The sequence below is a fragment of the Equus przewalskii genome, chromosome 5, assembly GCF_037783145.1.
Source record: "Equus przewalskii isolate Varuska chromosome 5, EquPr2, whole genome shotgun sequence".
Lineage (NCBI taxonomy): Eukaryota > Metazoa > Chordata > Mammalia > Perissodactyla > Equidae > Equus > Equus przewalskii.
This window is the reverse complement of record NC_091835.1, coordinates 7,332,679-7,359,418: the sequence shown is the minus strand read 5'-3', so window position 1 is coordinate 7,359,418 and position 26,740 is coordinate 7,332,679. Positions and strand designations below refer to the sequence as shown.

Genomic DNA, 26,740 nt, shown 5'->3' with positions numbered 1-26,740 from the left:
TGATCCCCTCACGATGGCTCTATGTTTCCTGATGAAGAGAAGAGAAGTATCTAGCGTGTACACACTGTTAAGAAGAAAAAAGTCCAGAACAATAGGGAGGGTTTGATTCTATTTGTATTAGTCAGGATAGTCTAGGCTATTCTTCAGAAACATATAAACATCAAGCCTCAGACACCTAAAACTACCAAGGTTGATTTCTTGCTCACTTCACAGTCTGTGTGGGTCAGTCGGCTCTCTGGTGTGGCTTTCTTCCAGGCAAGGACTGGGAACCCATGCCACCTCCTCTTTATAATCCTGTAATCTCAGAATCCTTCACTTCTGGCCAAGGAGAGGCAACATGCAGAAGGCGTTCCCAATCATAACTGTCTTGGACCAGAGATGACAAATGACTTCTGCTTGTGTTCCCATTGGCTATAACTCAGTCACATGTTCCCAACCTAACTGCAAGGGCAGATGGGAAATATTTTCTTGCCGTATGTCCAGGATTAAGTAACAATGTGGTGAATACGTAGTAGGAGATGATTTCTGCTGCAACGTTTATGTAAGAAAGAAAATAAAAGTGCCTGTGTACGTGTGTATGTATAGTTACACAAATACAAAGGAACAAGTCTAGAAGGATAGGCGTGGAAGTTACCTCTGCGGAGGGAAGTGAAATTGAGTGGTAAGAGGAGGTGGGAGTGGAGTGGGCTTTCAGGCTTTGCCCTTCTTTTTCAGATTAAGTTTAAAATTTTGACGTGGTGTATTTATGAATTACCTGTGTTATTAAACAAAAAGTCTCCTCTCTGAATACACATGATGACTTGTCAATGGTCTCATAGCAAGAGAAATCTGCCAGGCTCCAACATTCGTGGGTTCCATTGTTTGAATCCACTCACTATGTTCCCCTACAGTTTCTGCTGTTTGGGATGGTTTTGCTCTGGTCTGCTGGGTGCTGGCGGCGGTGACTTAGCTTATTTAGTGACCCCCTGTTGGGAAGGAAGAGTGGAGGCATCACTTTTCTTACCCTTAATGAAGGAGCACAGAAGTGCCAGGAAGGTTGTTGGCATCAAGATCAGCCCCTTTTCCTTCCAGAGATCGAAAGGTCAGAGAGAGAGCCACTTAAGCTCTGACTGGAGCCAGACCCTCAAATGATGACGTTGGCCTCGTCGCTTTGTCTCTTCTGCACTGGCCTCATCCTCAGGGAGCCTCTTCTTCATGGTGGCAAAATGGAAGAAGTTCTCAGCTTAGGTAACGCCAGCTGAGCCTCTCCGGGGGCGAGGGTCTTTTAGCAATGGTTTCACCCAGAAGCTCTTGTCCTGGGTCTCTTTGGCTTGTCATTGGTCCTGTGCCATCACCATGACTTTGACTAGGCCCAAGACGTGGAGGGAGCGAGAACAGTGGAGTCGGGCATAGGACCCACACACAGGACTGAGTGAGTGGGGAGGGAGGTTCCCCAAATTGCACTTACAAATTGAGGAGAAGACTATTTATCCCACTGTGACAGGCCAGCGAGGAGAACAGTTCCTACAAGGAAGGTCTTTCAGAATCTGTGGTGTAATCACAGGAAGGCAGCCATGTGCTCATGTGGGACCACCCCTTTCTAAGATGGGGCCTTGGAAAAGTTGAGGGTCCCTTGGTGTCCATGACGAGGTAGGCTAGGAGTGGCTGGAAAGTCGGGGGACTTGAGCTGGGATAGTGATATCTGTGTCAAATTTAGTTTAGGCTGCTTAGATGGAAACACTGCCTCGGTCTGAGTCATTTTTGCACTCACAGCTCGGGCGGGTGGAGGAGGACCCAGCAGGGGCCAGGATCTGCGAAGGAAGCCGCCCTCCGGCAAACCATGCCCTCACGGCATCTTGCTGAGAGAGCATGGCGCTGTGGTCATGCTGGCTTCCGGGTCACTAAGGGGCTTTGGATTTGCCAGTCCCTGCTGTCCGCTTTGCCACGGCATATGTTGACCCATGCAGGCTGGTAATGCACCCCAGCGGGTCTCCAAGATACCTATAGAGGCTGTCCTCCTTCCGAACCCTCCTCGTAGTGGACCGCCTGTCCTCTTTCTACTCGTTTCACAGTGCAGGGAGCCTGGGTGTCTCCCAAGACCCAGCTTTGCTCTGTGGACACATGGAGACCCCCTCGGAGAGGTCTGAGACCACCCCCGAGCCCCACGCCTCATCTAAATGAGATGGCAGAGACGGGACAGCTCTTAATTTCCAGGGAGGAACCCGGTGACCCTGGCCTCCTTCCCATGAGAAGGTAAGAGGATATTTCAGACACCGTGATCCTGAGTCGGAACCCCAGAACTCGGTTCTGTCTTGGTCATTGTCTTCCTCTGTTACTCCCCCTCCTTGATGACTTTCTCTGCATGAAGTGAGAGGGCAGTGACCAGACACGGACAGGAGGGCAAGAAGAGTGCAGGGTCGGGGCTGTGCCCACTTTTGGGGTCTAATAAGTTTATCTCTTTGTGTTTCCTCATCTATCATAGAGTTAGAATGCCTGAGCCACAGGGCACCTTAGGTTCTCCTGGCTGTCATTTCTCTTTGTACTTTTTCCCTGGAGAGCTGCTAAGTGGAGTTACAGACAAGGGGCCTCCCAGGTCACAAGTCATGCCCCAGCCACGGGGCTACAGGAGGCGGGAGGGAGGTAGTGGTCATGCAGACCTTTTATTCTGTAAAACTCCAGAGGGCGCTTCTCAGGCTCCCTGGAGGTAATTTTGCCTCAATCCACGGAGGCAGGTTTCTCATCCAGAGCTGTCCACTGTGAAATGAGCTGTCTTGTGAGGTAGTGAGCACTCTGTCAGTGGAAGTGATCAAGCAGAAGCCAAAGGACCAGCAGACAGGGAAACTGTGGAGGAAGTTCCTGTGCACGATGAAATCCCCCAGGCCCAGGATCTGTGGGGCTCCATCGCTGTCCTTCTCTGGTCCTGGGCCAGGAAGTGCAGGCACCCAGCCAGGCCAGGCAGTGCCTTGCAGAGTGCGTGGACCTGCTGGGGTTTCCTCTCAGGTCCTTGTCAGCCCCTGCTGGGATTCAGCTCCAGGACGATGAGCATTTCCGTGCTCTTCTCCACCGAGCTCTTGGTGCTGCTTCGACCCTGACCCGCTCCCCCTAGTCCACAGAGCTGTCAGAGAAGACACACATGAGGAGAAAGGGGTTTTGATGTTCTTGGGAGGGCCCTGCAAGGAGCATGCTTGTGAGTGGCAAAGCTAGAGAAAGGCCTTTTTCATCTGCCTTCTGTTACCTGCCCCATTAGAGTGAACACTGGGCAGGAAAAGCACGAGAGCGAGCAGGGAGGGGCCGTCAGGTGCTTGGCTTGTCTTGTGCCTGGATATTTCGTCCCCGGTCTAGAGTGGAGCCAAGAATGGACAGAGGTACAAGGCACTAGGTAAGGGTGTGGCTGGGCTGTGCCGGCCCCACATTCTAGGGGACGCTGCTGCCATTGCATGCTGGACTGGTGGGGGCTAGCAGTGAACTTGGGGCCATGAACCTCATGACCTCGTTGGTTGAGGAAGGAACTGAGGCCTGGAGAGTCCCACAGGGGCTGGTGGCCAAGCCTGGGCAGGCCTCCGAGTATCCTGTAGACTTGTGCTCCTTCTGCCATGAAGCAAGATGCCCCTGCCCCTCCCTGGACTGTGTGAACAGGACCCCAAAGTGTCTGAGCTGCAAGAGACACCCCAAATGATCTGTCCCTCCCTACATTGTACGGGCAAGGAATTGAGACTTGGAGAAATAAAATGCTCATAAGATGCTCAGAAAGAGGAAGAGACTCACTCCACATAATCAGGCATTAAAGGCAGGTGAGGGTCATTTGGCCCTTCCCGCGCTGTTTCCACTCTACCAGCTGGGAAGACCAGATTCATATGATGCTAAAAACAGCACACCTGGCATCGTACCTTTCTGTTTTTCAAAGGCTTTCACAAACTCGATCTCATTCCATCCTTACCTCACCGGTAAGCAAAGGCTCGTAATAGCAACTAAGGGGTTCACTCTTAGAGAACTCCCCTGTGCACAGGTTGTGCGGACGACCATTGGGTGTGTTTGCACACCTGGTGAGGAAGACAAGCACCTCCCGGTGCCCCTTCTTCATGCCTCCTTTTGGAGAGAACGTGGTCATTGGTCCATCTTCTGTGTCGCTCAGCAAGCCCCTGGCAGAGATTTCAATCCATCTCCCTGGTGACCAGCTCCCAGTCTTGGAGCAGTGGGAGACTCCGAGTTACTCTGTAAATCAGCGGAGACTTCCTGGAGCTCTGGTTGAGGCCCCAAAAGATATTCTCTGCTGAGTCAGGAGGCTTGTTACCTGGTGGCTGTAGCCCCCTAGAATGTGTGCTGTGACCTTTGATGGGTGTCCAGCCTGGCAGGATGGAGTGCACAAGGCGAAACCATCCCCACGCTTTACATTTTATCACCCTTTGTGATTATAAAAGGACAATCAGAACACCAGGTCTCACATTCTCCCACTGGTCCCTCCTTGGGCCCAAGAACTACAGTCTCAGGGGCTGGGAGGGCTCTGGGTAGGTGCAGTGCCAGCTTATCTCTTGCCCTTCCTGGCCCTGGCAGTGTCCGGCACAGTCAGTGCTGTGTGTCGATGCCCAGCCACTTCCTGCAGGCAACACGAGTCCACTGTCCCTCCCTCCTGGGCTCCTTTCACCATCTGTCCTCATGAGCCTAATGCACCCCCCTCCCAGGTGCACACTCAAGACCTTTTGTAAATCACCCCGGACACATGGAAATTGATCCCACACTCTTGAGAGGCGACTCCCTGGCTTTTCCTGGGCACCTGTTCCATCACTTCTCCCACATTCACTGTCCGGAAATTCTTTGCTGCAGCCAAAATCCTACAGGCTGAAGGTATTTCCTCTTTCTAACCACTCAGATGGGCAGCAGCATCTGGGGGCCAAAGCAGAGTGGGAGAGACCCCAAACCTGGCTGATGTTCTCGTGTCACCGTGTCCGCTTGTCCTTCCTTGAGGATGCTCACATTTGTTTCCACTTACAGAGCCCTTTCCCACCCACTGTTCATCTGGGCTTTATTGCTGTGAAGAGTGTCGAGCTGGAATGCCTACAGTGGAGATGACAATTTAGTGAAGGAAATGCTGCTCGCAGAGGTTAGGAGACTGAGCCAAAGTCACAAAGCCAGTGGGTAGCCGGATTGGGTCCTGGCCACCTAGCTCCCATCCAGTGCCCTTTGCTCTGTAGTCTCTTTGCTACCTTCCCTGTGCAGTCTTTCTACTTTTCCTCTGGTCTTTTCCAGCCCTACACCTTCATGGCTGCCTTTAGCATCCACCCGTCTCCCGTCTCCCTCCCCTTCCTGAGTCCCACCTCCCTGAGTGATATTGACACACGAGTCCACCCAGCCACAATGTAGACACGTGCACACACACACATACACCCCACACACCCCACACATAGTACACACACACACACACCCCCCACAAAGACTGAGCACAGGAACAGTAAACAACATCATGAGGAAGAGAGGCACAAAGAGAAAGACCTGCAAGTAGAGAAACAAAGAGAAACGGAGAGCAGAAGAGAGATGGATGAGAGGGCTGGAAAAGAGAATAGGTGATAATGAGGGAAGAGAGAAGAAATATCAGACCTTTGGAGGCAGAAGGTCGGAGTTCTAAGTCTAGCTTCACCATTTACTGGCTGAGCTACTTGGAAAGGTTGCTTAACCTCTCTGAGCCTGATTTTCCTATCTGTAAAATGGACACTGGTTATTTAATTAATATTCATTAAGCATCTAGATACCTTCTAGATGTCTGGGATATATCAGTGAACAGAAAAGTTAAAAATAAAGTCTTGAGCTAGCCCTCATGGCCTAGTGGTTAAAGTTTGGTGGCCTGGGTTTGGTTCTCAGGTGTGGAACCACACCGCTGGGCTGTCAGTAGCCATGCTGAGGCAGCAGCTCACATAGAAGAACTAGAAGGACCTACAACTAGAATATACAACTGTGTATGGGGGCTTTGGGGAGAAAAAATAAATAAACGAGAGAGGAAGATTGACAACAGATGTTAGGTCAGGGCCAATCTTTAAAAAATAAAAATAAAATCCTGCCTTCTTGGGGGTGGAGATGGAAAATAAAATAAAATATATATAGAAAATAACCATAATAAGCAAAGGACTTAGCATATAGGTGGATAAATGCTGAGAAGAGCAGCAGGGCACAGTCTGATAGAGCACCGGAAGGTGAGAGGATGGCGCAGAAAGACGGGGCAGGTTCTGCTCTGCCGGACACAGGGGCGCAGGGATCTGAATTGACTCGACGGCACTATCAGCAAAGATAGATGCTATAGGGTGTTAGTTGGGGCTTCTGAGAAGCAAACACTGAGTCAGGGTTGAGCACGCAAGTTCTTGGAGGAAATGCCCGTATGAGGGAAACAGGGAGGCCGCCAGAGAAGGCTCAGGGGCACCTTGGACCACCGTGCAAGTCTGACCCGGAGTGAGGAGAGAGAGAGAAGGTTGGACAGAGGCTTCCTGGTTTGGCGAGGCCGTCAGGGAGTCCTCGAACCATAACTCCGTGACGTCCTCAGTCATTGGCTGGGAACAGCCAGTGGAAGGTGTGGTCTTAGCTGTAACACGGTGATGGACTTCAAACCAGAGAGCTGAGGCCCTTGGCCAACTATGCTGCCTGGAGTTGGGGGGCCCAGGGTGCATTCTCATGGCTGCTAAGGATCAGAAAAGAAAATTCTAAAAAATGGAGCCGGGTAAGGAAGGTGGGGACTGCAGAGATGCGGGCAGATGACAGTTTTCACAGAGTGGTCAGGGCACGTCTCATTGAGAAGGGGATATTTGAGCAAAGACTTGCAGGAGGTGAGAGAGAGAGTCATTTGCATCTCACTGCCATCGTCATGTTGACATCACCATGCCGTCGGTCATGTGTGTGAAATCACTTTGTAAATGATGTAGACACAGCTGACAGAGAACAAACAAACAACAAGGCCATTAGTCCTGGTGACTTGGATTGATATGTCCCCCAGAGAGAAGATGCTGGCCTCTATCCCAGACCATGCTGGACCCCTCTGTTGAGGACGAGCAGCCTGGAGGACTACCCTCCCACTGGGAAAGCAAGGTATTCTGTTTCCAGGACGTGTCACTCTCAGGGGTCCAGAACTCCCTGAAGGGCCAAAACAAATAGCCCCCAAGATCCCCAGGGGATGGAGTTTTATTTTCAGCCTAACAACGGGAAATAAAACAAAATCTTCTTTTTCTGGACAACTAGATGAATATGTTGTTATCCCTGACATTAACAATAGCTCCTGATAAGAGATCATTTTTATCTCTTTTGCATCCTGGTGAACAGAGTGTCATTAGTAAAGTCCAGGGGCAAGAAGGAAGGGGCTGGAGGTCACCAAGTATCTATTCTGTGCCAGGCTGTGTGCTGGGAATAGTGGTTTATTTGATTTTCATGAGTCTCTGAGTGTCCAATTCACTTTATAAAAATAGGAAATTGAGGCCCAGAGGACCCCACAGTGGGTAAGTGGAGGAGTCTGGGTTCAACTCCAGGTCTGTGTGTTCCCAAAGACCGTGCGCTTTCCTCTGGCTCCTTAGTTCACTGCTTTCCCTCATGGCCCACCGTGTTGAACCATTTCTCACTGCACCTCTTGCATCGAGTTATGTTGTAATTAATTCTCTGTGGGTCTGTCTCCTCTACTCCCCCGTCTCTTGTCTACATACTGCATGGGCCTGAGAGGAATGGGCGGGCCACACTGGTCCCTGCTTGGCCCCCAGCTTGTGTGAGTGCTCCTGCAGGCGGCCTTCAAGCTGGGTGATGGACGGCCCTCAAGCTGGGTGATGGATGGCCAAGCACATGCAACCAGCTGTCTGTAGCTGCCAGCTGAGAGAAGGACGGCCATATACTTTGTTATTCTTTGCAGCTAGAATTTTAAAATAGGACTTTATATCTGAAGTAGCTAAGGGAAGTTGTTAAAATACAGATTCCCAGGTCCTGCCGCTGGAGATTCTGATTTGGTAGACTCAAAGTAGGTCCAAGGATCTGCGTTGAATGAGCACCGTTACTCTGCGAGAACGTCCAGCGTGGGGGGGCAGCCGTCAGGTTGGGTAATGGTCTACTTGGTGGCATTCCTGGGGGAAGCGATTACTGTCCTTCCTCTTGTCTTCTGGAAAAGGATCAAGGAGCAGGGGGCTCTACAGGTCCCTGGAAAATGTCCAGGTGACCCCTCCCTAGTTCCAGTCACAAGACAAGGACCTGGATCAAAGCAGAGGGGCTCTGGTGATCTGGGGGTGCTCAGGCACTTCCTTGAGGTGGTCAAGCGTCCTCTGCCTCCTCAGGAAACACCCCTTAACCCCTCAGAGAAAGGTGGGCGAGCTTGCCCAGAATTTGACCCTGTCGCGGAGATATACTGTACTAGGTGGTAGAAGCCTCAGAGACTGTTTCATCCCGTTCCCTTCGTTGGCATATGGATGACTGGTGCTTGAGAAGTGATGGTTTGTGGTCGCATGACTAATAGTTCTAGAGCTAGACGCGGAGCCCGGGTCTCCTGATTCCCAGGTCTGCCCTTGCTCCCTACTTCTCTCAGAACCCATAGATGCGTGCTGCCCTCCTGCCCAGGCCAGCTGTCCAGCACGGGCCAGCAGACCTGCGTTACGCTCTGAAGATGTGCAGGGCATATGCTGGGCCTGACCAGGGGGAGTTTACACCCCCAGGTCCCAAATCCTGCATGTGTAGCGGGGGTCATGCCCACCAGTACATCCCAAGTCAAATCCGGTCCCACCCCCTCGCTGCATTCTCCATACTTTCTGCTGCTTCCCTCCCCTCTCTCCTTCTGTTTAGGACGCACCCCCAAGGTCATTGTCTTTGGGAGTTTGGTGGCATACAGATGATTTCAGATGGCAGCAGGCAAATATTTCAATAGTTAACACTGCTTACTGCATGGCATGCTGTAAGGACTCTAGATGCCTCAACTCATTAAGTCCTTACAACTATTCCACGAAGTAGGTGCGGTTATTTTCTCCATTTATAATGAGGAGACCAGGCACAGCGAGGGTCCAGCTTCCCCAAGGCCGCAGAGCTGGGGCGTGGGGGAGCCAGGTTTCCTGTCCAGCCTCTCTGAGCCCAGAGCCTGCACACTTGTCTACTATTCAATGCTCCAGTTTGCTTTTTATTTCAATATGTGTTGGAAAATAAGAACCATTTAAATGCCGGTTGGAAGATATGGACTGCAATTCCAACTTTCTGTTGAATCTTGGACAAGACAAGGACAGTTTTTGAAAGGAGAAGAGTTAGAACAAATTTTAAAGCAGGGATTGCACTTTCCATATGAGGAAACTGAGGCCCCGAGAGCCTCAGTCATCCCCGGCCCCGCCATGCTGCCAGGACTCAGGGGCTGAGCTGGTGCCAGAGCCTGGCTCTCCTGAAGCCGGCTCCACGTCCACTGTTTTTCCCCTGAATGTTCATTTCCACGGGCTTGCTGGAAGTCAAGTCTTTCATAATTGAAATCGTTTAAACTTTACACAAATCATTTAAGTTTGGAGCCAGGCATACGCCATGGTTTGTTTTCATGAGACAATTTAAAATCAATTTCCCAAAGCCGACGGCAGTTTGGAATCTGATGGGTTCCTTAAACCACGGTGAAAATGTCTCCGCCCTCTCACAGTGGACGGCTAAGGTGTGGGCATGAGTGCTATCTTTACCAGCCTTTCTTCTCTCGCCATCACCTCTCCTTCCTAAGGCTCTTCTACCCCAAGAGGCTGTTCCCATTTGCCCCCGTGCTCCCCTCCTTCCCCACCCAGCAACACTCACTCTGAAGCGTCAGCTGCCAGGCTGCCACTTACAACCCTTTTTGTCCTGAGGTCATCTCCTTGTCCCCAGGACCTTCCATCTCAGGTTCACCCAGGACCCCCATTATTCCTACGGCCTCATCCTACTCCGTGAATGGCAGAGAGTTGGGATTAATAATACTTTAGCTGCTTTATTTATTTTTGGGGGGCTTTATGCTCCGGTATTGCTTTCTGAGCCGTGATATCTCTTCCCTTTGTTGAGTGTCAGTTTCCTCGTCTGTAAAATGAGGGGTGGATTTGATGATCACGGATAGCCTTTTACTGACCCAATAGTGTTAACACCGAAATCCCTTTTATTCCTCTTGCCTCCATTTTATGCTCTTTCCTCCCCAGACTCGGCTGTCACAAGCATGCAGGGCAATTTCCCGTTCCCCAAGATATCCTCAAATAAAGCTTATTTTTCAATGGGGGTGGGAGGGGCTGCACATTATTTTTGTTCAAAATGATGACAGGAGAAGAAAAAGAACCAACAACATCAAAAAAAAAAGCACAAACAACAAACACGAGAATGGAAGCAGATCGAAACAGGAAAATCCACCCTCGCAGGAGGAGGTGGGGAGAAAGGTCAGCGTGCACCACATTCCGAGGCCTTCAGCCCCCTGCTTTCTGGTTTTATATATTATTAGAGACTTTATGACAAAGAAATGAAGAAGAGAAGCTGGGTGGCGCTGACATGCGTGGCTCTGGCGGGAAGTCATTCTTGCCCAACAAAGTCTCTGTCTAAAAATACCCGGCCAGGACCTCGCTGTTTCCATAAACAGATGGACACCACGGGCCTGGCTGAGGGGCAGAGGCAGTGGGAGGAAATTGTATCTGACAATGATAACAATCTGGCATCTCCCAGAGCTTCACATCCTGGACGAGTCCAGCCGGCTGTCCAGATCCCCCGCTTGTGCAAATGATGCGGCTGTAAATAGAATTCTCCTGGCTCCCACCACGGCTGCCCCTCGCGGGGGCCCGCAGAGTAACTCTCCTGTTCGCCCTTCCAATGCCAGCACAAAGAGGAGCAGATGAGATGTGGAAGCTGCTGAAGGGAAGGAGGAGACGCGGTGGGGCCCCCAGGGGACTCCATGGTTGCCCTCAGTCCAAACTGTGGGTCCAAACAGCTGACATGTTTTGTGTGCCTGTAAGCGTGACTTTCAGGAAGTCTTGCTAAACTTCTTTGGAGCTAACTTTCCAGATCTGCACAAAGGCAGTGACACAATTCCAGAAGCAGTGAGTTCAGTTCTGAGAGACACACTTTCAGAGGGATGATAACCAAGTAGTAGGGCCGTGTGGAGAGGGGACCAGAGTTGTGGATGCTCTGTGGGGGCCCATCAGTGTCTGAAGTCGCTCGCCTGAAAGAAGGGTGTGCTCTGCTGTACATAGCTCCAGCAGGCAGGAGAGAATCAGGAGGTGAAAGTGCAAACGTCCGTCGTAATTGTCCTAAGGGAGAATATTTTCATTGTCCGAGTTGTCCAGATTGAGTGGGGACACCAGGAGCATGAGTCCCTCCTCATTTAGGCATGGCAACAGTGACTGGGAGGCCATCTCCGGGCATGTGAGTGCTGGATGGCAGAACAGACCAGGTGACCTTGGCGTCCAGAGTTCCTTCTGAACTCTGATTATGGGACCTGTTTCCCTCCTTCATGGCTAAGGAAATGGGAAGAAACTTAGCAGGATTAAGAGAGAAAATATAGAGGTCATTGAATATTGGTTTTAGGTAATTGAGACATGAACCCACATGCCTTGCAAAAGTGGTTATTTGGGTCCAGATAAGGTGATGAGGATAATGGTTCACTTTGAGGATTCAAAGATGTCAGCTGCCTCTTTCTGGGATCCCTTCAAGCAAAGGATGATGGAGATGGGGAGGTGATTAAAGAAATAGGTTTTAGAGTAAGACTTCCTTGGCTTGAATCCTTCCTCACTTGTTCAGCAGCTGTGCACCCCTAGGCAAGTTGCCTAATCTCTCTGTGCCCTCGTTTCTTCATCTAAAATAGGAGTGACGATGGGGCTGGCCCCGTGGCCGAGTGGTTAAGTTCGCGCACTCCGCTGCAAGTGGCCCAGTGTTTCGTTGGTTCGAATCCTGGGCGTGGACATGGCACTGCTCATCAAGCCACGCTGAGGCAGCGTCCCACATGCCACAACTAGAAGGACCCACAACGAAGAATATACAACTATGTACTGGGGGGCTTTGGGGAGAAAAAGGAAAAAATAAAATCTTTGAAAAAAAATTTAAAATAGGAGTGACGAAAGTTTCTACTTCATAAAATTATTGTGAAGATTAAATAAGATAATACCTATAAAGCTGTGCTGGATAACCTCTCTTTGATCCTCCAGATTCACTTTCTATCGTTCTTCACTCCACTTTCTGCCCTGCAGGCTATGGACCACATCGTGGAGTTCTCATGTCCTCTGGTTTCCTGTTGACTTAGCTAGTGGGGAGCCCAGCAGAAGAGCAGAAGGTGGAAGGAGAGTGAGCTGGGGTATTTATTCCCCAATCATCTCTCTGAGGGGCCACCAGGGTCAACTTCACCCCAGACTGAAAGGCACAGATCCCGTCAGAGGGTCCTCTCCACACATTATCTCTGGGGTCTAATAACTGCTAACTTGCCCTGACCCGTCAAGCCTGGAGTAATGATGGTGCTCCCCTGGGTACTAGCCTTGGGGTATCACCATACTGGATATTATTTCCTTACACTCTTCCCATATCTTTGTCAATAGTCTTTTTATTAAAATAACCTCAAATGATCCTAACGTGATTGTGCCTTTTCTTGCCCACTGGGACCTGGACTGATACACTGTGTCTCCCAGATAATAAATATTATCCAAGTATCCACTGTGTTTGGGGCCTGTTCTGCCTACTGGAGGTTTGATGGAAAACGAAACAAATATTCCTGCCCTCCTCGAGCCTTCTTTCTAGCGGTGGCCTTACTGATATTTGCTGAGCACTTATTATGTGGCGGGTCCTGTTCAAAGTGCTTTATGTGCATTGACTCACATAGTCTTCACAACAGCTCTCTGAGGTAGAGCCTATTGCCATGACCATGTGAGCGATGAGAACACCAAGTTTCAGAGAGATGAGCTATCTACTTCCCATGCTGGTCAACGACAGGCCAAGATGAAAGTAAATGTCAAAATAATTTGAACAGTAAATGTCCGCTAGTAATAGGATAATAGTGACAATGTCTAACATTGATTCAATTTAATTTTGTGGTAGTCGCTCTGCTTGTCCTTTCATCTGGGTTGACTTGCCTAATTCTTGTAGCGATCCTATGAGGTTGATGCCATTGCTATTCCCATTTGCGGACAGGGACACTGAGGCTTCCCTGACCCCTCTATTTAAAATTTTCGACCCATCCACCCCAGCACTCACTTCCCCTTTCTTTCTTTCTTTTTCTCCATGTCGTTTATCACCATCAAATATACCATGCATTTTTCTGGTTGCTTTAGTTTCTCTCTCTCTCTTCCTCTTAGAATGAAGACTCTGCAAGGATGAGGGTTTTATTTGCCTCATTCACTGTGCGTTCTTAGTGCCTGGAACAGAGTCTGGAACATAGAGTATGCTTAATAACTACTGTTGAATGGCTAATGAAACTTAGAGAGGTCATGTAAAGCCCCCAAGGGCCCACAGCCAGTCGGGGCAGTGCAGGAGCTAGATCTTAAATCCAGCGGATTCGAGTCCCAAGCTGTTACCTGCCTTTTTGCCCAAAGGCTCTTCAAAAGGGACATTGGAAAATTAGGAAGGGGAGTGAAATTTGGAGAGCTGAGTTCTGGTTCTTGGTCTGCCGCTAATCCCTCATGTCAACCTTGGTCCATCGCATCCCTCTCTTGGATTTCGTTTCTTTCATCTTAAGAGAACAGAAGGAGACTAGGTGGTTCCTCACATCCTTTCCAGCCCCCAAGTTTGACAAATGGTGACCCCTAAGGCTGGCAAAGGGTTGGTACGTCCAGAGGCAGGAGAATGGCCAGTGGGAACTGCGAGAGGCCCTGCCCGTCCCTTCTTTGTTTCAGATCCCAAAGACTGAGAAGGTTGATGGGGGAGGACGTCCCCAGCATGGTGTGGCAGAGCCTGAGCGTTCCTCCGAGGGCACGCTCCTCCCTCTGACTCAGCTGTGCGAAGCACACACCGCCACAGCGTGGAACTCCAGCGGGGCCAGCAGGGACCCTGGGAGGCTCCGTGGGTTTTCCTGGGCTGTTAACTTGGCAGGATGATTTACTGAGATATTAATTTGTATTGTTCTTGCCATTGCAGAAGATCAGAAGAGATCAGAGTTCTTTTTAACTTCGCTCCATCTTGCCTAAAAGAGCAAACAGGATTCTGAGTCAGGTGGGGATGGGAGATTTTGTTTCCAGAAGAGCTGGGTGGTGAAGGTGGAGGGGGCCTAGAGAGTGGGGGGCCCAGGGGTTTGGAGCTGAGGGACAACTCTCCCAAAGGTTCCCAACCTGGGAAATAGAAGCTACTTTAAATATTTACAACAAAGATAATTTAATAAGGAGGATTCGTTGGCAGGTAAAGACATTGCTAAGAAGCCCAACAGGGGATGGGATTAATAAGAGCAGGGAGCCCCTAGCACCCTAGGCTGGAAGGACAAAGGGAGGAGAGCCTGATGGCCAGATGTGGGCAGCTGAGACCAGGGCCAGCCTGTGCGGTGGGAGCTGGAGCCGCGGAGGAGATGCAGCAGCTGCTGGAGATGCTTCCCTTGGAGGCAGAGAGAGGAGGAGCAAGACCTAAATTCTCTCTTCCAACTTCCGTCCAATCTTCTAACAGTACTTCACATTGGGGTAAGCTGCCTGGAAGCCAGTGAACACAGGACCCTGGGAAACAGAGCCCGCAAACGTCAGCCTGTGTGACCCAGTCAAACAGGGAATGGTAGGGAATTGATCTGAGGGCCAGTGGGCCCAGGACTGGCCCAGGGAGCAGTGTGTGGGGTGAGCCTGCCGGCAGAACCGTGCCCTGTTTCCAGGCGGGGACTGAGAGGGGAGGTCCTCTGCTGAGCAGCACCGGGCAGCCGAGTCTGAGCCCTGAAGCTGAGTCTTGGGAGCCTCGGTGAATGACTCCTGCATCTTTTCTAGGCTCACATGGATGCGGCTTCCTGCCTTCGGATGACGGAACTGGGCTTGGATGTTGATCATCTTAATAGAGACCGCATCCTGAGCTTGTTTCCTCAGCACCATTTAGGCAGCCCCTCCAAACATGACAGTGAATCAAACGATGAGGAATGTGGCAATATTTTGCACTCAACTTGTGGAATGAAATTGATTCCTGCTACAACAGTTACCAACATTCTCCACACCCTGTCTTCATAGCCCAATTTTCTGGTCTGATTAAATGCAGCTTCTTCCTCTTCTCCACGGGGAAAGTGGGGATCTCCAGCTGAAAGATGAATGATCCTGGGGACTTTAGACATTTTGCTCCACCTGGGAAGTGTATAAATTCTGTTCTGCTGTTCAACATAGTGCAAAGAAGACGGTGGGGGGGAGAAAGCTGGGCTTCTTCAGTCTCCATCCCAATGGTCAAGGAGGCCTTCACTTCTGCCTCCCAAAAAGGCAACGCACTGGTGCCTCACGATCGCTGTGGCTTGTTCTCAGGGGTCCTCTCTGTATTGGAAGTTCATTTCTCTCCCTCTCTACAGTGATGGGCAACTCATAAGACCAGAGCACTTCATTCAATTTAATTAAAACCATTGTTTGTTGGACATTCATTATGCTCCAGGTAGTATGTGAGACTCCCTGGTGGGCACAAGGTGAACAATGGAAGGTTCTTGCCCACTAGGTGGTCACCACTGGAATTAGAAATGAGACGAACACCTAAGGAATGGCTCCGCTCTTCCCGGCAAAGGAGCCGTTGCCTTCCCGAAGGCGCTGTCTGGACCCAGAGCTGTTGCTTCATCACCTCTTGGCAGTGGGCTTGGAAACGGCGCCCCCACCGTGAAATTTCACAGACTTCTTCAGCTTTCATCTCTCTGAATTCTATGGGGAAGAACTACAGTGACTCACCATCAGACACCCAGAGGGGATTTGCTTGAGGCTGTAGGGTCTCCGTAAAGCAAAGGGAAGCTATTCCCCAGCAGCAACTTAGGTGCAGCGTGGAGGCAGAGGGGTGCACACGGCGACCTCCAGAGTCTCTTAGCCTCCAGAGCCTCTGGTCCTTTGAGATCGTGTGTTCACTATTCCCTTCCAGGTCTGGCTTAGTCAGTTTCCAGACTCACATTGCTTCTCACGTTGATTTATTTGTTGGGCAAATGGAGCAGAGAAGGAGGCGCCTCTCCCTTCCTGTCACACAGCTGGGCTCCGTGGAGCCCCATCTGTATTCACTGGAGGGCAAAGCCTGCTGGAGTCCCCGTCCCCAGAGGTGTTTCCAGCAGCTTCCACATGGGGCAACAGCACGTGGTCCCTGATGGCTGACGAGGCAGCAATGGCAGCAAGAGAAGAGGCAGATAGAGTCAAAAGGAGCCGAGTGAAGTGGAACATTCTCTTCATTCTTCTGCACATGCCTCCCCCATCATATCCGTTTTATCCTCTACAAGGACGTTTCCAGAGACATGGAAGTTGAGCTCCTACCTGTGAAGAAAGAAGGTGCTATAGAGAGTGGTCAAAGGTGTCTCTGGGTGTGGAGTTGTGCCAAGGACCTGGTGGGAGGGAGCACCACCGCCTGAGCAGGTAGCATGATGTAGTCAGTCAGGATCCGAAAGGTTTGCCAAGGGCTGTTGGGATTTTTTGTCTGTTCCTGTAAACCTCTCTGACCACGCTGGCTCCCAGAGCTCATTTGCCTTTTAACTGCTCATTTAAACTAGAATAAGACAAGGATGTAAGACATCTCTTAAGGCATTCATATCCCGCCTCTGCCACCTACTTACTAGTTAAGTGATTCTGGGAAACTCAACTTCTTTGAGGCTCAGTTTTATTACTTGCAGGATACGGTTACCGATGCTACCTTCTTAACGAGATTTTCATGAGGAATAATAAGAAAAATAGGCAGAGTGTCCAACACAGTCCCATCATACGGTAGTTACTTAATAAATATTAGATCTTGTGTCACCAGGCTCCCAGAAGGAAAAATCTGGTGTCTTAGGTCGGGCCCCTGCAGAAGTGGACCCTGAGACCAGATCTTGAAGCAAGTAATTTATTTGGGAAGTGCTGGCAGGGAGGAGTTGTAGGAGGAGTGGAGAAGTGAGATGAGGAAGAGGAGGAAACCAATATAGGGTGTGCTGATGAGCAGGTTACCTCGACAGGTAAGTGGGGCACAACCCTCCTGGGGACCTCTGGGGCGTGATGTAATCCATTTCGGAGTTGATCTGAAGGGCTAGGAAACCAGGCTATTTACTTATCCACTAACCATCATTTATCACTTGTTGAAGGCTCTCTTTGGGGTGTGAACTCTCGTGCAGGCCAAGCATGGCCCTGTGGCAGAGAGAGCACACAGGTGCTTGCTGCAAGAAGACACCAGTGGGAATGGTGTGTGCACTGGGTATGCGAGTAGAGTGCCAGCAGTGTCTGTCTGCTACAGATGGCTTGCTCAGAAAGGGTGCCCCAAGAGAGCTGAATGAAGGGTCTATTTCCATTGCTGTGGACAGGTTAAGGGAAGCCAGTGAGGGATGCTGAAGCACCTGGGGCTACAATGGGAAAGTGGCTGGTCCATAATACACCAGGGGAGACATAACTGCTGGGACTCAGTAAGAGGGTAGCCATAGGAGAAGGCCTCCAAAGGGCAGCTCTGTCCCCAAGTAGCAAAATTCAGCCACTGCCAACCTTTGGATGGGAAGGAAGGACTGGGGGATAAATACCTAGACCTCTTGTTGTTCCTGCCCCCCAATCGTCCACTGTCAACTGCCAATAATTGAACCCAAGGAAGGTAGGGGGAATGAGGGCTTGGTTCAGGCACTCCTGAGACATCGTCCTCCAGGGGCACAGAGCAGGATGCAGGTGGACATTGGACCAGGGGGAGCAAGAAGAGAAGAACCAGCATAGATTCCTTTTCTTCTCTCCCACCTGGTTTCACTAATCATGCCTTTACTCTCCTCTCCACAAAGATATTACAAGTCTGAGGAGGATACAACTGAGTTTCATTCTGTGATCTTCCTGTTTCTAGCACAATGCCTTGCACGTGTTGGAAAGCAAAATATTGGTTGAGGGACTGGAAGGAATGGAGCTGAGGGTTGTTGGGGAGGCGTGGGTGACTTCTGGGGTGGGGCAGGGGTCTGTGAAGCCTGAGTGGAGTGTGGTTTGAAGTGGTTTCCTCTCTGAGCTCAGTGGGGCCCCCCCAGGAGTCACGAATATCATGTGAGGATGGTTCTATGTAGGACTTCTTGCAGCCGTTTGACGGAGGACTGCTTGCTCCTTGCCCGGTGGTTGGCAGGGTGACGGGGCCCCTGCGGGGCTCTCCTTGATGAGAGCCAGGACTCCCCTCCCCCGTGTCATTACCGCTGCGCATTCCAGCTGTGGCTCCACTTTTCCTGTGTTTAATTTCAGTCACTTATTCCAGCCATTATTATCATGGTGATTGTTATTTATGGAGTGCTGAACGACGGCTTGGCAACGGCAGATGAAGAGATGCTGCGATACATGCCTTCCAGCTGCCGCAGCCGCCACCAGCTCCTCCCTTTGTTCTGAACGATTCTGACCGACTTCTCCCTGTTAGGTTTTGGGTGGGAGTCGATAAGGCAATGCTTCTCAGGGGGAAGCGTGTGTACCACTTATCATAGAGTCCGTTTGGGAGCTGACTCTGTAAAAATACAGATTCTGGGGCTCCACTCAGACCCACTGGATCAGAATCTGAGTGCGCCCTGTAGTTTAGCATGGTCCCTGGGAGGTCCTTAGGTCCAAGGAGAGGACCTGCTCTGGGAAACTCACTGAGTGGAACGGAAAAAATGAGGAAACAGGCAGGATATAAACATGGTGCTGCTGTCCTGGACCTGACAGGCAAGTCGCAGCAAGAAACTAGCAAGAAAGTTTTGTGAAGGAACACTGCCTACCTTTGTTTTAGAAACACTGATAAATGGAATATAACATGAGTTAGAAAGCTGTGCTTGGTATTGCTTGGTTTGGGACTTCAAACCACTTAAGAGAAAGGGGTGTGTGTGAGAAAGTTCTTAGTAATAAAAATCTTGTCGTCTTTATGAAGCCGATAAGAGTAACCATAGTTTATTGCGTGTGTGCTATTTGCTGGACATTTCTCTCAGTGCCTTCCATGCATAAGCCTCATTTAATGCTCACTACAGCCCCTGGAAGTCTGTACCAACAGTATCCCATTTTGCAGATGAAGAAACTGAGGCATTGAAAGATTAAGTAAATCACTCAAAGAAGAAAGCTGGCTAGAGGAGCCAGGATTCAATGACAGGCATTCTGCCCTTCTGAGCACACTGCTGACTCCTAATGTGGTGAAGTGAAGCTGTGTTTGATGAAACGTTCTGTGCTGTTACAGCCACTATTCACTGAAGAAATTCTGAGGCGCCCCCTGTGTGCTGGGCACTCTCATAGTTACTGTGGATATGCAGGAACTCGTAGTCTGGAGACAGAAGACGTCCGGCTCGATTGTATTTATTTCTTTATGTTTAAATGCAGCTTTTGGGATTCTATACATGATACTAAACTTGCTTAGGTGAGTGGGAGACGTGTCACCACAGAGGTGGCATTGCAGTGACTCTTCAAAGAATGTGGGAGTCCTTTGGGCAGAGAAAAGGAAGAAGCAAATTCCAGGGAGAGGAGACTACACATGCAAAAACACAGAACAGGGAGAAGAATGGGGTATGTTACAGGCACTGTGACTGCCTGATGGGTCATTACACAGGGACTGTGGTGGGTCATAACACAGGGACTGCGGTGGGTCATAACACAGGGACTGCGGTGGTCAGGGAGTGGGGAGTGAAAGTGGTGAGGTGTGCTTGGGGCCAAATTGTGTCAACCTTGAGAGCCAACGAGGGCTCTTGAGCTTGTTCTGGGGGTATTGGGGAGCCACAGGAAGGAGAGCATAGTCATAAGATGACTGGTGACATTGGGAAAGAGTTGAGATTCGACGAAGAAGAGAAGAGGCTCAGGAGACGAGCTTTAGGCTGTGTGGAAGAAACCTTGCTAAGAATAATGAAGACCCGAACTCATTACAGTGGAACTGAGGATGGAGAAGAAAAGAAATTGAGAGATATTTAGGGAGAAGAGTCAATAGTTCTTGAAGACCAATATCATACCAGGGGCTGATGGAGAGAGAAAAATGCAGGCTGACCCTAGAGTTTCAGGCTTGGAAGACTGAAAAGACGGTAATGCTGACATTAAGGTGGAGAATATAGGAGTGGGGGTAGTTTTAGGGAAAGAATAAAGGATTTGGATTGTGCCACGTTGCCCTCAAAGAGCCAAGAAATTTGAGTGGGGAACATAGAGATCAGGGCTAATGACATAGAAATAAGGTTCACACGGCCGGCCCCATGGCTCAGTGGTTACATTCGTGTGCTCCACTTTGGCAGCCCAGGGTTTCCCTGGTTCGGATCCTGGGCGTGGACCTAGCACTGCTCATCAGGCCACGCTGAGGCGGCGTCCCACATAGCAGAGCTAGAAGGACCTACAGCTAGAATATACAACTATGTACTGGGGGATCTTTGGGGAGAAGAAGAAGAAGGAAAAAAACGAAGATTGGCAACAGATGTTAGCTCCGGGCAATCTTTAAAACGAAAAAAATAAGATTCACTTTTTATTATGGAAAACTTATTGCTATCTGATGGTTCCACTTGAAATTTTTGTGGCCCCTCACCTTACTCCCCTCTTTTTTTAAAGAACACATTTGCACTTTACTAGCTGATAGAGAACATATGTATAAGCGAAAACATTACTCAACTCAGACTTTTAGAAATGCACCTTTATTTTTTGAAACTGAACTCAACCACCCTTTTTTTGCTGATGGTTTAAACTTTTAACCCCGTTCCTCAAAGTTAGTGAGTTACTTCTGGCTCAAAATTTGGTCTATTCCAGGTTCATCTTTTTGGAGTAGAACTCGTTTTTCCATGATTATTATTATTTTTGGTCTTTTCTTGTCCTTTTCTTCTTTGGTGGCATACGAGCAGAGGTAAGCTCATACAGCGTCCTGGTGGCAGGTACTACAAGAGTATCTAGCGATGCCTAGGAAACTTACTTATGTCCTAGTGGGAAAATAAAGTTTGGAATGTTAATTCATGTGTGCTTTAATCGGTTTTTCCCTCCTCTCGTTTCAAGGAGGTAATTTGTGCGAAGCAGAGTTTCTATCATGGATCATGGACGCTAGAGACAGACAGTATGGGTTCAAACCCCAGTTCGGCCACTGCCCAGCTGTGTGACTTAGGGGAAAGTTACTTAGCTTCTTTGTGCCTGTTTTCTTTATCTATAAAATGGGATAACAAGAGGACCTCCCTTGTAATGTTTTTGGGAGAATTAAATGACCTAACATCCATAAAGTGCTTACAACAGTGCCTAGCACAGAAAAAGGCTAAATAAGTTAGACATTTTCTTAGTTCCTTTCCTTGCGGGATGGAATGTAGAAGCTACATAGAAATCAAAACCTCTCTCTGTCCTTTGTAAATGCCTAAAGCCACCAGGAGATTTTCTGGGTGTCCTGCAGAGGGAGGGAAAAAGCAGGGAGGCCAATGGCTTAGAGAGTGGCAAGGCAGGGGGTAGACATTGCCACAGTGGGCTGGCGAGCCCTGGCGGTGCCCTGGAGAGGAGGCTGGACTTGTGGGGAATGGTGATGTGGGGGCTGAACTCAGGGCACAGTGGTCACTGGACCTCGAGGGACTGTTCAGGCTGGCACAAGGGCCATCCTAGCAGGTACCAGGTGGATCCATTACCCATGATCCCCGTGATCAGAAGGGCTTCTCTAACAGTGGCACAATTGGGGAGAGAAGCCTCTTGTGAGAACAGAAGCTGATTTTTTTTTCCCATCCTGGTAGGTTAGGAACTTGGACTGAGACACAAACGGATTTCAAGAAAATGAAAACTGAAGTCACTTCTTGTCCATGTGACTTAGTGGGCTCTTGAACCCCACTGCCGGTTTCAGGTTGGGGCCTGGAGTGGAGGAGCAGATAAATGCTGACTGTCAGACTCTTTTGTTTTCTAATGAAGGAAAAATGCTCTTTCCCCTTCCTTCCGTCACCTCCCCTGGGAGATCCAGCAGCGGAGAGTCTGGGGTCTCTGAGTCTCACCAGGCCCTCCCCAGAGCCGCATCAGGCAGGAAGATTTAGGCCCCTTCCCCTCCGCTTCCCCCAGACCCCTGCCCGAGACTGACGGCCCTTCTGTGTTTTACTTCCTGTCCTGGTCTTAAGTGCTCCCCTGTGCAGCTGTTCCACAGCTGGTGGCCCTCCAGTCACCTCCCGCCCCCCATCACTTCCCTGTTGAAGGGGGCTTGGGGAGAGTCAAAAGGTGCTACATCAATGTAAGACATTTCCTCCCCGGTCCCCTCAGCTGTGCGGCTCAGCTGTGTGTCCTCTGGCCCCTACAAAATCGAACACCTGCCTTCCAGATGTTTGCACCTATGGGCGGCCGGCCGGCGAAGCTGACTGAGTGAGGCCCTCAGAATGGAGGCGGTGTTTAGTTGAGGGCAGCATTTAATGGAGTTCCTGGCCTGAGAGAGACTTGGAGGAGTCACCTCTTCCATTTCCCTGCCTCCAGGAAGGATGAAGTTAGACAATAAAGTTCTTTGTACTTTAAAGACATTTAATGGAAGAGTCTGCAACCTCCCCTGGGCTCATTGTCAGGGGCTTTTCTTTATGACCAACCATATTTCTTTCTAATTTTCAGGGAGATAGGCTAATACCTCACAGAGCTTATACATAAGAACGATTCTTCCTTTTCCCCCAAGGCAGCTCCTAGGAGGGGAGGAAGTGTGGAGGTGTGGAATGAGCCGGTCTTTGGGGTCACACAAGTCTGTGTTCAAAACCAGGCTTAGCCACGTCCTAGCTGTGGTCTGCCTCCACCCCCAAGTTTCACTTGTGTCCTGTTTACAATTTGGATAGTAGCACTTGTCCAGAGGAGTTTCAGGATGAAATGGATCATGTGTGTGCACACCTAGCATTGTTACTGGCTCACTATGAGCCCCCAGCAAGTCATAGCTATTGCTGTTTATTATGGATAGTCTGTTTCTCTGTTCAGGCACAAATTTCTATGTCCAGAAGGAATTACCATCAGCCCATTTGTGCTGAGCGCTCGCTGATGTAAGTGCTGTGCAAAACAAGGAAACCCACTGTTTCCTTTCTTTCAGTTCAGGGTTTCTGAACATGTGCTATGGCCCCCCTGCGTCAGAATCACCTGTGGGGACTTGTTAGAACCGCAGAATCCTGCATCCTAGCACATCTATTGGTTCCGAGTCTGTTAGCCAGGCCAGGGAAGAGGCATTTTGTCAAGCATCCCAAATAATTCTTATCACCTTGAAGTCTGAGAGCTACTTCTTAGGGTACGTTAGTAGGGTCAGATGGTTCATAGGTCAAAGAAAGCCCATCATGTGGAGTTCCCTGGTGCACAGATCAGGAGCTTTGACTCACGTCCCTCTGTTCTTCCCAAGAGCTGGTCGTCAGCAGCTGCTGCCTTCCTGAATCACAGGTGCACACAATGGTAGCCTTTGAAATGACCTAGAAGGTCACATCGTCCTCTCTCTCGCCAGATACAAGAATCCCTTTTATAGAAACCTAGAGAGTGAACTGTGGGTTCTCCAGGGGGGTGGGCAAGGTGGGATAAAAGAGCAGGAGACCAGGAACGCGGGAGGGGGAACAGGAAGAAGGAGGTTTGGCCAAGGACTGGAGCAGCTGGCAGTATTTATGGGATGCTGGTTGTATACAGAACTCAGCACTGGCTGTGGTGGGAAGACACAGAGGAAGGAATAGACAGGGCTTGCAGTGTCTCCACCACACTCAGCATCCGGGCGGAAACTGTGAAATCTAGTCAATCATTCCAGTGTTGCTAAACGACCAGATGTTGGAGGCCAGATGTTTAAGGAGTTCAGGGTCCCTTTGGAGGACAGAACAAGGAGCAAAGAAAACAAACGGAAATAGACAAGAAGAAAAGGGAAAAATAAAGCAACAAGGTATAGGCTAGTGTTGGTTCTTAGGTTAATGAACCCATTTATGGAGTCCTGCTGGGTGAAAAACCTTGGACATACAAAGTATCATCGCACGTAAATACTCCCTTCAAGGGGCGGCATAATGTGGGGGAGGAACAAAGGCGCTGGAACAAGATTCAAATTGGGTCTCACCACTTAGTAGCTCCGGGAACCTGGGAAGTGCCTTAATCTTACTGAACCTCAAATTTCTCAGCTGTAAGTCGTGCAAATAACACCTACCCTTCTGGTTGTGCTGAGGACTACATCAGTGCACACAATTTTACAAGTGTGTAAAATGCACTTGTCAAACTTTTGAAATTTGGTGGCATTCAGACGCCTAGAGATTCGTGAAGCTGAGTGAACCTCAAACCGTATAAATCCAAAGCAAAGCCCCACCCAGATACTTCATAATTAAACTACCGAAAACTAGAGAGAAACCTGGAAAGCAACCGTTGAGAAAGGATGTAGGAGAATAGAGATTCTAGTCACTGGGTTTCTCAGATTTCTCATCAGAAGCTGTGGAGCCAGGAGAAATGGGGACATTTTTTTCAAGTGCTGGAGAAGAGACCTGTCCATGTAGAACTCTATATCCAGTGAAAATATTCTTCAGGAATGAGGGCAAAATAAAAAACTCTCAGAGGAAGGAAATAGAAAAAAGGTTTTTACCAGGAGACCTGCTAAAGAAGACTGCAGACAGAAAGGAAACTATACCAGAAGGAAGATCAGGACATCAGAAGTGAAGGAAGGGCGACAGAGATAAGAAACATCTCAGTAAATTTGACACACTATTCTTCTCCTATTGAGTTCTTCAAAATAAATTTAATGATTAAAAACAACAAAATGTAACTTTGTGTGAAGGGGTTTCCAGCGTATGGAGATATGACACACAGGACAACTGCGACATAAAGGGAAGTGGGTAAAGGTCCTAGGTGGTGGTCAGGTTTCCACATTTCACTTAATGGTAAAATATTCAACCAAAGTAGACTGGAAAAGTTAAATGTGTATATTGTAATTATAAGAGCAACCACTAAAAAACCTATAAAAAGAGATGTAGTCAAAAATGCAATAGATGGATTAAAATGGAACACTAAAAAGTGTTGAAATAGCACCAAAGACAGCAGGAAAGTAGAAATAGAGAAACAAAACACAGAAGGAACAAATAGAAAACAAAGAATAAAATGGAAAACCTAAATCGAAGCTTATCAATCATTATGTTATGAAGAACTCCCGTCAAACGATATTGTATAGGCTGAAAGTAAAAGGGTGGAAGATGAGCTTCCACCCAAAGGAAAGCTGGAGCGGCTATACTAACATGAGGCCAAGTAGACTTCACCGAAAAATAAATTGCCAGGGGTAAAGAAAGACAGTATACACACATAATGATAAGAGTCAGTTCACAAAGAAGGCGTACCAGTCCAAAATGTTATGCCTCCCGTGACAGGACTTTAAATACATGAAAGAAAAAACTAACAGAACTGAAAAGAGAAATAGACAACTCCACACTTATAGTCAGAGACTCCAAAAGTTCTCTCTCCGTAATTGATAAAACTAGTAGACAGAAAATCAGCGAGAATACAGAGGATCTGAACACCATCAACCAACTGGACATAATTGTCATTTAAACACACTCCGCCTAGTAACAGCAGAATACATGTTCTTTTTAAGAACACATGGAACATTCATCAAGATAGACCACATCCTGTCACAAAACAAACCTTAACAGATTTAAAAGAATTGAAGTCATACAAAGTATGTTCTCTGACCATAATGGGATTAACTAGACAACAGAAAAAATTCCAAAACATGGGAGGAAAAGAGACAACCTTTGTGGCTTTGGGTTTGGTAAAGATTTCTTGGATACCATACCAGGGTATGGTGCATACAAAGAACAAATGGATAAGTTAACCTTCATCAAAACTTAAAACCTCTGCTCTTTGAAAGACATTATTAAGAGAATGAAAAGTCAGCCACAGACTGGGAGAAAATAGTTGCAAATCACTTATTTGAGGAGAGACTTGTACACAGAATATATAAAGCACTCTCAAAACTCAATAAAATTAAAAATGAGCAAACAGTTTGAACAGACCCTTCATCAAAGAAGGTATACAGATGGAAAATAAGCACATACAAAGATGCTCAATGTCATTAGTCATTAGGGAAATGCAAATTAAAATGGGACAGCACTACACTCCTATTAGAATGGCTGAAATCAGGAAAGGCCAAGAGCAGTCAGGGGTCCAGCAGGGCTCTGGGTGGGGAGTGGCAGGGAATGTACAGGTGAATATCACGTGGGTGTGATCAGATGATGGTGGGCCCAAGACTCCAGGTCTCACAACCTCTGAGTCGTTCCATGGCATTTGCTAGAGGTGGACCAGATTCTGATCCAGGAAATCTTACATTTCCCTCAGGGACAACAGGGCTTCCTTTGGAGGTACCCATTTTCTTCTCTTAGATGTTCTTAGACAGGAGAAGGTACAAGGCCCCAGCGCTCCTGCTCAGAAGATGAAGGGCTTGCCATAGGGTGTTGCCCAAGTAACACGAGGGCAGTTGAAAGTTTTCATAAAGAGGAAGCCTAATAGGAAAAGATTGGAGCTTTGAATTTTCTTCTCCCTTCTCCAAGGACAAAAGCTTTGGCAGCATCACACGGCTCCTTCGCCTGAGCTCTTGCCCTTCCCTCCTTCCTTTCTTCTCAGCCAGGTCCCATCCAACCCCAATCTGCCTCATAAAGGCATCCATTCCTAGTTTGGCTGTACCTTATTCCCAGTTCTGGAGGCGCATATCTAGATTCCAAATCCTGGTAGTAGTTGGAATTTTGGGATCGTTTTCTTTTTTTGCTTCGATTTCCCTTTATGCTGCACCCAATATCTCTGAGTACAATCCTATGCACCTCTGAATACTCAGTAACTGTTCTCTAAGATGGGGTATAGGAGTCATGGGA

At 48.8% G+C, this 26,740-nt stretch overlaps 1 long non-coding RNA gene across 12 annotated transcripts in view; it reads left to right on the top strand.

The window, feature by feature from the left end:
* The first annotated feature begins 1,789 nt into the window (after window positions 1–1,789).
* The window catches only part of LOC103554259 (uncharacterized), a 311,616-nt gene continuing 286,665 nt past the window's right edge, over window positions 1,790–26,740 (top strand). For 4 of the 12 annotated variants that reach the window (XR_011539768.1, XR_011539769.1, XR_011539770.1 and 1 more), the window contains exon 1: window positions 1,802–2,232. This is a non-coding gene — a long non-coding RNA (uncharacterized lncRNA). Of the gene's footprint in view, window positions 2,233–26,740 lie in introns of all 12 variants that reach the window. The other 8 variants (XR_011539774.1, XR_011539771.1, XR_011539766.1 and 5 more) reach the window with 7 other exon arrangements.